Consider the following 12717-nt stretch of genomic DNA (forward strand, 5'->3'; position numbering starts at 1 on the left):
CCTGGCCCCTAGAGGAGAGAGCTCAGAAACCCTAATTCATTTATCCATCTCGGGAGAAGAAGCCTCTGATCACGCCCTAGGGCCACCACATCAATAGATCTCTAGTTTAGCATAGCTACATAGGATTAGAACTAGAAGGAGTCAATCTTCGATTGGTTTTCGGATCTATCAAGAGGATTCTTGGTAATTCCTCTATTGTTCTTCAATTGTTCGTCATTGTTCTTCAATATTATGAATATGACTTTGCTCTACTTCAATATATTGATTATGACTTTGTTCTACTTGTTTATATTTGCAATTATATTGTTCTTAGTTTATCGTAGTTATATGCTTGGCTTAGTTAGATTGGAATTATATATATGTTTAGGATCGTATAGCGTTTATCCATGTGTACAGTGGGTAAATGATAAGTATTGTGTAGGCGTGGTGCCTATACCGTTGTTGATGCAAAAGCTGATCTGCAAACACAAAAGGCTAATACCCGATAACAGCGTTAAGGCGTGCCAGCCGATTTGACCTTACTATCGGCAAGGGTGATAACTCGAATACTTTGGTCCCGACAACAGCGATGCGCCCGGATGCCACGGCCAAGAGGTATTCACGCCGAACTTGAGAACACACCGAGCTTAAGTCGACGAATTCCTAAGAACTCGTAAAAAAGAAAAATATGACGAAGTCGTCGAAAAAGTAGATGCTTGGAATATGAGTAAAAACGTGTGTTTGATTGATTGATAGATGTCCCTTTACAAAGCCTCAGGGTCTACATTTATACCCTGCTCGTAGAGCTACAACCAGACACGACTAGAATTTGAATTCCAAATTAAACAGAATCCGTATACAAAACGATCTAAATAACTAAGGAAAACATAAAACTATCCTCCCGTGACAAACTGGAACACGTCCACAAGCCGATCGGCAACCTTCAGGTTCTTCCTCCGCATCATCTGCAGACTCCCTTGTTGTAGCCATCGGCACAAACACATCATCACCTATGGACTTGGTCACGTTCAGCCGTCCCTCCGCCGGCAACCATCCTCATCGGCAACTCATCCTGTAGACCAAGCACTACCGTCTTGTCTTGCCGACTTGCACTCTACCGATCATGGACACGTGCCCAAAAACGGTGTCAACACATGCCCCCCAATTTCGGAGTATGAAATCATTAATGCTTCGAAATTCTTCGCAGTGAATGATACCTTTCCGCAATTAATTCTCCCAATTTGGTAACCGACAGCCTTAATCTGAACAACCCTGATCCGATTCTTCCGCAGATTCCTTGAAATCCTCAACTTCCCAAACGGACACCTCCACTTTAATCGTCCATCGGCAATATTACCGTTACAGAGACTTGCCGATGGACTGACTAGGACGTCCAATTCAGTAACGTATCTTATCCTCCCAAACGGCTATCTCCACTTTATTCGTCCAGCGGCAATATTACCGTTATAAGGTGCTGCCGATGGACTGACCGGGAGATCCCGCACAGTGAAATATCTTTGGATAATGACCGCTTCCTGTCAAATCACCTGTGCCATCCCTTGATTACCATGCGAACAGTTACCATATCTACCTGAGTACCCTCAGATTTCACGGATACGGCAAAGTGATAAGTCAGATTTGCCCTTGCCCGTTTTGTCCTATAAATAGTTCCTTCTCGGGTGCTCCTTCCCCATCACATCATTCCACAACTCCAACTCCACTTTCCCGGCGGCGGCGCTGTTCGAGAGCTCCAAGATCTCCAACGAAGCCCCTTCTTCCACAACTCCGAAGCCCTCAATCATCCTCTTCGTGAAGAGATGGCCGTCAACTTCACCGTCCCTGAGGTCAGTTCTTGATCACACCTTTTGTGCTTTTCCCGCATCCCTGTTCATCCGCAATTTATTTTACTGAACATTTTTTTCTTTGTTCTTATTTTACCTTCAAAACCATTAGGATCTGTCCAATAACATCGTCATCCCTACCGATCAGCCACATCTCCAATGTCTTGGTCCGTTAGGGAATCCAGATCCCACTGATCTTATTAACGCAGAAACCAACAGGATCCCTTTTAGAGCTGAGAATTTTTCTTTGGATCTGTGGAAGGACACCTTCCGTTCCTGGCCTAGTCCTACCGTGGGATGGAATGATTGGTTCTTGAGAGTTAGCCACTCAAATGAAGTCCAATGGGGTGAGAGAAAACTGGACCAATGCATGAGGCTATCTATTGCCGATATGCATTGGAATGAGTCACTACTGATAGCTGCATCGTATTTTTGGTCAGACACACTCAATGCCTTTATGTTTGGCCATGGCCCTGCTTCCCCAACACTTGCCGATGTGGTCATGCTCACTGGCTTAGATGTATCCTCTGCCGATAGCACCCATTTTTTCGACACCAAACCCAGTGCTAAGGTAGAAACTCATGCTATCGGCGGTTGGTCAGGGTACATCCAAAAATACAAACGAACAGGCCCTGTTAACATAAAGGAACAGACCAGCTTCCTGAACATGTGGTTGGACAAATTCGTATTTTGTGGTCGATCGGCAGGACCAACTTCCGTCCATCTAGCAGCAGCAGAAAGATTAGCCAATGGTAGCCGATTTCCTCTCGGCCGATACCTGCTTGGCGCAGCTTACCACCTCCTCCACCAAGTAGCTAAGAAACTCCTGCTCGGCCAGTCCATCAGCAACTTGGGGGGTCCTTGGTGGTTTATCAACATGTGGCTTAGCCTCCACATGCACAAGCACCTCGAGTTTGATCTTTTCGCACAACGCTTCCCTAGAGATATAACCGAGGACCATGAGTTGGATGAAGAAGAATCGGCAACACGCCCTTCCCTAAACTTTGGCGAGGCTGTCATAGTTCTGCCTGGCACAGGAGGCAATGCAGACCAAATCAGCCGATTTTTCCAAACCCTGTATGAAGGCCTAACCAGAGAGCAGCGAGCATGGTTGCCTTATGATGATCCAGACACCATGTTCCCTTTGGTCTTCCATCCATTCAACGATGCTCTCAACAAGGATCATGAAGTGATGATGGCATTGATCACTCCCAGAGCTATACCAGTAAACTTCTTTGGCAGTGGGAAAACCTCTAATCAAACCTATGAGTTCTATAACCCATCAGCACTAGCCCGTCAATTAGCTTTTGGCCAGCTGCCGATTGCACTCTATTATGCCGATGTAATAAAACCCAGGGAAGCCATCACTAACCTTCTCGAATGGATTCGAGTGGCCCAACTGCCATCAAGTGCCGATACAGATGCGAATTTGTCAGAGTGGGTCCCGGCCGCCTTCATCACTTAGTCGTACAAACAATGGTAGGCAGAATGGAAGGAGCATTTGTTCTGCAGATCGGCTCTTACGTACCGCGACATGATCGATCCCCAGTATGAAGTTCCCGACAATACTGTAAGCATCTTCGAACCGATGTTTCAATTCTTTTAATTTTATTTCCATCGGTAACTCACTTCTGTATTATTTTGCAGGTTGACAACACCCCTCCATCGGTCAGTAGGAGTGGCAAGCCGATTGATCTTTTTCCACCAGGTCCGATCTCTTCAATGGGCAACAACGCTCCTACTTTAGCTGCCATAATGCATCGAGGAGTGCGTCTGAAGAAAGTCACCACCAAACGCCAAAGGACATCTCCATCGGTAGCTGCCTCTACCTTGGCCGAGCTCAAGTCAACGAATTCCTAAGAACTCGTAAAAAAGAAAAATATGACGAAGTCGTCGAAAAAGTAGATGCTTGGAATATGAGTAAAAACGTTTGTTTGATTGATTGATAGATGTCCCTTTACAAAGCCTCGAGGTCTACATTTATACCCTGCTCGCAGAGCTACAACCAGACACGACTAGAATTCGAATTCCAAATTAAACAGAATCCGTATACAAAACGATCTAAATAACTAAGGAAAACATAAAACTATCCTCCCATGACAAACTGGAACACCTCCACAAGCCGATCGGCAACCTTCAGGTTCTTCCTCCGCATCATCGGCAGACTCCCTTGTTGTAGCCATCGGCACAAACACATCATCACCTATGGACTTGGTCACGTCCAGCCGTCCCTCCATCGGCAACCATCCTCATCGGCAACTCATCCTGTAGACCAAGCACTGCCGTCTTGTCTTGCCGACCTGCACTCTACCGATCATGGACACGTGCCCAAAAACGGTGTCAACAACCGTATTTATCTACGATTGTACCCTATATGCCGGATCGTGGGGTAGTTCGTGGTAGTGACAGCTCCATTGATTCTTATATAGTCCCCCACTCGTGTATAGGGCTGGCAGAGCAACATTATTACAGGGGAGTGATTGCTATGTTTCTCATCTTCCTTGATAATATCACTATGTATGGGCGTAGTCCTGTCTCGCAATGATTGCCAAGTATAATTGCACTAACTATGATATGCTAGACTTTATAGTTATGAATAACTTAGGAAATATTCTTGTAGTTCATCCTAATTCCATGCTAATGACTTCCTAGAATATTTGCTGAGGTGCTTATCATTATTATATGTGGCTAGTTATGCTGATCAGATTAATTATCTTTGTCACCATTCATATTTTATTTATCTTTTATGTGACATTTACCCCTATATGAATGAGATAGATAATGCTCTCTATTACAAATGCAATGATAGATACTCAATTCTATATTCCATTCCATAATCAACATTGATGATTAGCAATCCCATCCCAGTGGTAAAAATATAAATAACGATACTTGGAATACTTCCCGGTTAAAATGCTACATCAGTATTAATCTGTGCGCTTGCAGATCTTATTTATTATTTATTCAGAAGAGCAATTGCATATTTCAATACCGCGTCTCTCGTGTCATGCTGGGAATGACAACTTGGCTTAAGTGGCATGAGAGATAGGTTCGGTATTTTTGGCGCCGTTATCAGAATTAGAAAATTAAGTCTACTTTTGGTAATGACATTAATAATGCCCAACATATGCTCTGATGCATACTCAGAAGATGTTTGCTAGCTAAAGAAGGAATTAAAATCATTGAAAGATGCCATTCATCACCACATGGATGTCATTATGGGGCGTTTCGAACACATGCAAAGATATGGCAGTGTGGATTCTTCTAGCCAACAATGTATGAAGACATAAAAGAAATCATTCGAAGATGCGGCCCATGTCAAAGACATGGTAATATCAATTCAAGGGATGCCATGTCACTCATCAGCAATCTCCAAATAGAGCTCTTTGATGTCTAGGGAATTGATTACATGGGGCCATTTCCGCTGTCAAAGAAGTATGAATATATCCTGGTGGCAGTGGATTATGTCTCCAAATGGGTTGAAGCCATGCCATGCAGAAATGCTGACAGTATGCATTCAAAGAAGATGTTTGAAGAAATAATATTTCCAAGATTTGGACTTCCAAGGATGGTGATAAGTGACGGAGGTTCCCACTTCATCGACAAGCGCTTTGAGCAATACCTGTCCAAGCATGGGATACGTCACAACATCGCTACACCTTACCATCCTCAGACAGGTGGTCAGGCCAAGACATCAAACAAGCAAATCAAGAATATTTTACAGAAGACAGTAAATGAGATGGGGACTGCTTGGAAGGACAAGCTTCATGATGCACTCTGGGCATATAGGACAACATACAAGACACCGATCGGGATGTCACCCTATCAACTTGTCTACAGAAAAACTTGTCACTTACTAGTAGACCTAGAATTCAAAGCTCACTGGGCTATCAAAAGATGGAACATGGTCTTGGAAGTAGCTGGAGACAAGAGGAAGATGCAACTCTCTGAGCTAGAAGAGTGGAGAGAAAAAGCATATCACAATGCCATTTATAGAGAGTAAAAATATGGCATCACAAAAGGATCAATAAGAAGGAGTTCACCCTAGGAGATAAGGTATTACTTTTAATTCCAGGGTAAAGCTCTTCGATCATGGAAAACTTCAAAGCAAATGGGAAGTACCATTCGAGGTGGTGAGCTCATTGTCCCATGGAGCCGTCACACTTTGCAACAACGAAGGTATGTTATTCAAGGTAAATGGTCAATGCCTTAAATTATTTTTAGAGCCCAACAATGAATTAGAGGAAGTAGACGTCATTACTTTATTTCTCAATTGAAATATTGAGGCCCGACCTTTTTATTTTTGAATTAATAGAGAAAATCAACTTTTCCAAATAAGAATATAATTATTAAAGTACACGAAAAAGTTGAGGCAGAGAGGGCTCGAGGGTCGGGCGGCCGCCGAAACCCTAGGGGCGCCCGCCCCTCCCCCGAGGCCATTCACCGTCGCCTTTCTCCATTTACATTTTGAGACCTTCCTTATTTATAAAAAGTAAATCTTTCAATTTTCTTCCCATCTGTCATCATTTTACCTTCCAAAAATACTTTTCCAGACACCTATTTAAGCCACCCATGCCCCTGGTCTCATCTCATTCAATCATAGCTCTTCTCTATTCTTACTGAAGAGCTAGCAAAGCATTTTTACTCAGCAGTGACTAAGAAGAATTCAGAGATGAGAATGATCCCCTTGGGTATCGATCTCAACACTATCCCGAGGGAGCAGCCTGAGAGCAAGGCCATCATTCCCATAGAGGAGCCTATCTTGCTAGCTGTCATACCACCACAACCACGCTGCTATGGTCAATCATATTTTGCGCAACCCATTCGCACCAGGCCTCTCCTCTTAGAAGGAGCTCCATTGAAGGGCCCCATCATCACTTTGCCAGCAAGGACCAACCTCCTGCCACCTAGGCACAACGAGAAGCTTTTTGGAGGAAAGACCAACAAGAAGGGGGAATTTGTCTATGCCATGTACACCACTAGTGAACGTACCTACTTTGAGGGTTCACGCTCATCTGTCGAAGGTCAAGTTCATCCCCCCAAAGGAAGCTTCGATATCCGCCATGGCCAAAGCTGAGACTCCATGGAAGCGCCACAAGGCGATGGCTGACTTGGAGAACGAACTGGTTGAGCAACGCACCATCATAGCCTCTCTTGAAGCCTATCAACGTGTTCAAAGTAGAGCCATCACTTATGGTGACACTAGAATGGTGAGGCTAGAGCATGATTCCACCGCTCTTAAAGAGAGGGTGCAGGCTTTAGAGAACCCTAAGAAGTAGGGTCCATTAATCTTAGCATCTAATAGGGTGAGTGTTTAGTTTCATTCTTAGTGTGTTTAATTTTCAAAGTTTGCTTTTGTAATAATAAGCCCTGCGTGAAGATGAATAAATATTATTATATGTCTTGTCTCTCTGTTGTCTCTCTTTTGTCTCCACCATGTTGTGAATGAAGGATAACAGGAAACTAGTGTGGGGGAGCACCCGACGATCAAAACAAACGAATTCTCGTGAAAAGTTAAAAAAATTGGAGAAGACATGACACGAAGACCACGCTTGACGAAGTTGACCCCGAAGGGCCACTGGCCAGGGGCGGCCGCCCCTAACATCATGGGCGCCCGCCCAGGGGTAGACACCCCTTGATCTCCGTTTTGAACCATGGTCAGGTATGATTTCTCTAAGTTATAGATTGTTATTTTTGCTACTGTTTCAATTCTTAGAATAAAATATCTTTAGTTAAATCACCCTATGCATAAACATTTAAAAGATGTTTTATTCATGACCACAAGATAGACTTATACCATGATAATTCCTAGAAATTTCTGTTGTTGTTGGGAACTTTAATATATGGGCCCCATTTTACTTAAGTTGTTGTGGAAAGAGAGATAGTATGAATATGAGAACTTGAGTTTTGAAGCCTAGTCGTTTGGAGAATTTTACTTTTCAAAATCTTAAAATAATTAGCTATACTTCTCGGCTTGAGCTGCTCGTGGAGCCTATGGGACCTCTTGCACTCTTTGGAGTAGAGGTCCTAGGCTTTGTGAAGACACTGGAGGAAGTCCCAGGCGTCTTTGTTGTCATGGATGGCGTCAAGTCCTAGGCATCTTCATGGCCAAGCGGCTCTGAAGCCGCCTGGCTCGCCAAGGCTGCCTAGTTCACAGCAGCCTCCTCAAAGACCACCGCTACCAGAGGGAGAGAAGATGCCGATGCCGCTCCCGCTGCATGACTAGGGCCTGTCGTAGCATCAGCTCGGGGGGCAGGGCTGTAGAAAGGTAAAGGGAATGAATAATGATTCAACATCAAAGGGATGAGATACTTGGATTACCTGTTAAGTCTTCGTCGATACACGGTTGGTTCACCCCATTGGAGGAAGAAGGTGATGCTGGGCGCTTGCCTCTGCTGTCTGCCATTGAGTTTGGGTTTGTTGGAAGACAGATGGTTTGAGAGATGAGAGGTTGAAGATAGAAAACAGAGCAAAGGCTGAGTGATTTTCCCTCGGGGGTATCAGTATTATTTGTAAAAGGATAAGTAGAAGGTGGAATGGTGTACAATTAATTCCCCAGAGGGAGTGAATCGGCTAAGTTGAGGATTTTTCCACTATTTAAGATAGGTGGATCGGCTAAGTTAAGAATGTCTCTGTTGTATCAGGGACGTGGGTCGGCTAAAATAGCCGATTAGTTTAACTACGGTTGCGAAGAATCTAAGTGATGGATTGGCTAGTTTTGCTGATAAGATTTTAACTTATCCAAAAATGGTTAACTTTGCTGATAGAGTTTTATTTACTTGGAACCATGCCTATTTAAAGAATTAGACTATTGAAAAAAGAGGGTTAAAACAACTAGAAATTAAGTCTGACAAATTATAGAGTATGAAGTAAGTATAGAAAAATACTTCTTTAGTTTACATGTTTAATACAGACTTAATAGAATTCAAAGCCGAAAGCCTAATGCTATCTATTTTGGCTATTTGTTGGTGGTCTTCCTCAGCTGATCCAGGAATCTTGGCTTTCTTCTCATGATTGATTTTGTCTAGCTTGATCTTCAAACTTCCCATGATTCTCTTCTGATTGGTTAAAGATGTAGGAATCTTGGACACAGCTTCTTCCTTTTGTTTTATCATGTCATTCACAATCTTTAGTCTGGCTAGCAGTTGTGTCCTTTCTTCATTAAGAGTATCCAGTTCTTTGTTGATCTCATTAGGAGACTCTTTGAGAAGGTCAACTGTCTTCTTGACTGATATGATTTCTTAGATGCATTGACCTTCAGCAACAGTTGACTTCGGCTGAGCTTCTCGAGCTACAAGTCTGGACTGAGCGCTACAGAACCTAGGACCATTGCCTTCTAGAAATGCAGCTGGTTGGATCATCTCTTTCAGAGAGGAAGATCATCCTTGATTTGATTGAAGATTTCTCTGATTGATCCTGCATCCTGAATTAAGGTTGAAATGTCTAGCTCAAGATGAGTAATTAACCTCTGCAGCTGAGCTTTGATGTGATCATGTATGGTCAAGGAGGTGTCTTCCGGAACTAGAATTATTTCTTCATCGATATACTCATCCAGTGAAAATGGCATATAAGGTGAAGAAACATGTTCCTATGCAAAGATGAAAAGATTAGTATTTACTGAGGATTATCATCGAGAAGGATTAATGTTTTAGCATACCTGATCTACTAGGACTATATCAAGACTAGGAATAGCCGATGCACTTGCTTCAAGAAGTTGGAGACCTAAAATTATGAAGCGAAGTAAGTTAATATGTTTAGGGAGATAAAATGTTTGTCATATCCGCTATTATTGTTGTTGTTACGTAAAGAAACTTTTGGAGCAGTGTCTAGGATGGGTTGATGTCATCATCAGTGCTAGAGAAAGATAGACCCTCCAAGGGTTCAGTTGTGCAGTTTCCCTTTCATCGTCAGATTCTCGAGCAGCATCCTAAAGGAAAGTTCAGGATTAGTTGATGCATAGTTATAGATAATTTTGTTTTGAAAGAAATATACCTTAATGGCTGCATAAACTAAAGATTTGAGTTGTTTAGTGGAAGTGGCTCTATGCTTCTTTGCTGATTTTTGGGAAATAGCTGATTGCTTTCTTTTGAGCTTGGCAATCGGCTGATCATTAGGGAGGTCTGATGCTATCCATTTCATTAGGGTCTTCAAAGAAGGTGCATTCCAACCCAATCTTAGATTAGGGCACCATACATCATAATTCACCAGTGGGGGAGTTACACCAACAAGATCCTACAGGAAGTAAAATTATATAGATATGTTATAAGATGTAGAGCTTCAAGAAATAGAATATTTGAGATTATACCTCAGGGTCTGCTTGAAAGTTTGGATTCAGAGAGAAGCAGTAGACAGATGTTGCCTCACTAAAGATATGTTGGCTTCACTCTTGCCACCAGTGATCAAAGGTTGAAGAAGTAAAAGGGACCCCTTCCCATCCACTAATGGCTTCTGGTAGTAAGGCTTGTTCAAATTGAAGGATCCTATTGAATTCTATTGAGTTGGTGACAGTCTCCCTTAGTTTCAGCTTGTCAGCAAAAAATAGAGCTAGGGGCAGTTGACCAAAACCTATTTGTCTAGCTACTATTGAGGGGCAGTAGAACTCATAAGAAGTTGGAGGTTTTTCTCTACCATGTCTGACCTCAACTGCAAGCATACTTGGTCTCACCAAATGACTTAGGATCTTCAATTCTTCAACATCACTATAAATAGTTGAAATCTGAATGATGTTGGGAGCTCGAACTCTGGAATGTCTAGGTATACGAACTAGTCTAGTACTGCCTCTTGGAAACTTCTGTAGAAGAGCTTGAAGAAGTATATAGTTGATCCATTGGTGGTAATTGTCCATGCTACTTCACCAAATGACATGAATCAGCAAAATTTTTGGTCTTTGGGTAGTTTCTCTTCTTATTCTTCTGAGTATTCTAGGGAGGGGAAAGATAGGTTGGTCATTTCTAGAGCCACTAGCTCGTGAAGGTGAAGGTTGGGCAATAGTTGTAAGAGCCACCATTGGCCTATGATTGTTGGGACAACTTCATTCTTTATCAAGCACTGAGAAACCCTATTCAGAAGATGTATAAGGCTCCAAGAAGAAGCTTGCCAAGTGGAATTTTAGAATTAGCCGCTATCTTCTCTGCCAGAGTATGATAGTTGAATGTTGGAGCACAAGCTTGTCCATAGGAAACATATCTGTCTAACCACATGTTTAGAAAAGTTGTATGTTCTCTGTTAGTCACAGTCTTTTTATCAGTTCTGAAGATGTTGATATAGTTGGACCAGCCTCTAGATCTCACACTTTCTAGCCTACTGGAAGGTTTCACTAGTAGACTGAATGGATTGATCTGCCTGCAATGTTGAGACTTGACAGCATGTGAACATTAGCTAAAGTCAGGGACATTGGGCCTTGTCTCAAGAAGAAAGCATTATAAGTGCTGGACTAGAAGAAACAGGTAGTCTGAGTATGGGTTCATTCTTTTTAATGTCAGAGAGGGACAAAGAGATGCATTGATCCAATTTGTGAGCTACCCAATTTGTTCTTTTCTTGGCTAACACCTTGATCAGACCCCCAACCTGGGATGACTGATGGCCAAATCCTTATAGAGGACTTCTTGTCCCAAATATTTGGATGCATGGTGGAGTGCTTGAATGGAATCCTATTGGTCTTAGCGATGATTACTCTGCTCGGATCTAGATCACCCATAGGGCCTAGAAAGATCTTATGCAGATTATCCTTAAGGGGGATGAAAATCTGGTTCTGAAGATTCTGAAAGACAAGAGCAAAGTAAGAAAATGATGAAAGAGCAAAAGAAGTCAGAAGGGGCGAATGAAAAAAGAAAATCACCTCGAGAATATTGTCGATCGACGCCATTGGATCGAAGATGTCGCTGAATTAGGGTTTGCTTAGGAGATGTTGAATCGATTTCTATCTAGAACTTTGGAGGGAAACCCAAGCTTTTAAGATCGGCGAATAGGGAAGAACATAGGAGTAAACAGAGTCATCAATGTGTCCGTGTCGGTTTTGATTGGGGTTTGGATAACTGACAATTCTGGAATAAAATCAATTTTATCCCAAAATTAGGAGGCATGTGTTAATCCAAAATTTTGGTGAGACAGAGTCTGCCAGTGGGTCCACCCCTTGGAAGAAAAGAGTGGTTGGTTAGTGGAGCGACTAAATAGAAGCTTGGATGGAGTTAGTTGATCGGGGCATGTTGAGCCAAGGCAGGATGCGAAGGAAGACGTGTCGGGTCTCATTACAAGGAAGAATTGGAGTTTGAGTTACCTTTTTTGAGTAGTCGTGTAATATTAGGACACATGATTGGGTTTCTAGGCTATAAATATTAGAGATTCAATCCTTGTAAGATATACATAATCTAATACAAAACTATTTTGGCTCCGTCCACCAACTTTAGGAGTAGGAGTAAAAGTAGATCTCGACAAGATTTTTGAACAAATCAAGCTGCATCTGTTGATTTTGACTTTAGTTTGCTTGTAAGTATTGTCATGGTTCTTATTTAGTTTATCACGGCTACATCATTTAAACTTGTGTTGAGCTCAATTTGAACTAGTTATTGGTTTAGATCTTATTTGTAAGGTTGATTGTCTCAATCTCTTACGAAGAATTGATCCAAACTAGTTATCGACTCTATTAAATTGGCGATTTAATAGATTCAATAAGTTATCGATGTTGGCTATATTTAGTGATTTAATTATTACAACAATATCCTGCCCAATCAAGATTGAATAGACAGTTTGATCTTCAATATATATATCATAATAAATTTTAATAAACATCAATCATCTGTTATTCTTGATTGTTACATGTTGTGCGTTCAAGATATTTACTAAATCATAATTAATCTGGTAACCAAACCAAATTTAATCATGAAAAAGTAGATGATCT

Source organism: Sorghum bicolor, chromosome 6, assembly GCF_000003195.3.
Source record: "Sorghum bicolor cultivar BTx623 chromosome 6, Sorghum_bicolor_NCBIv3, whole genome shotgun sequence".
Classification (NCBI taxonomy): Eukaryota; Viridiplantae; Streptophyta; class Magnoliopsida; order Poales; family Poaceae; genus Sorghum; species Sorghum bicolor.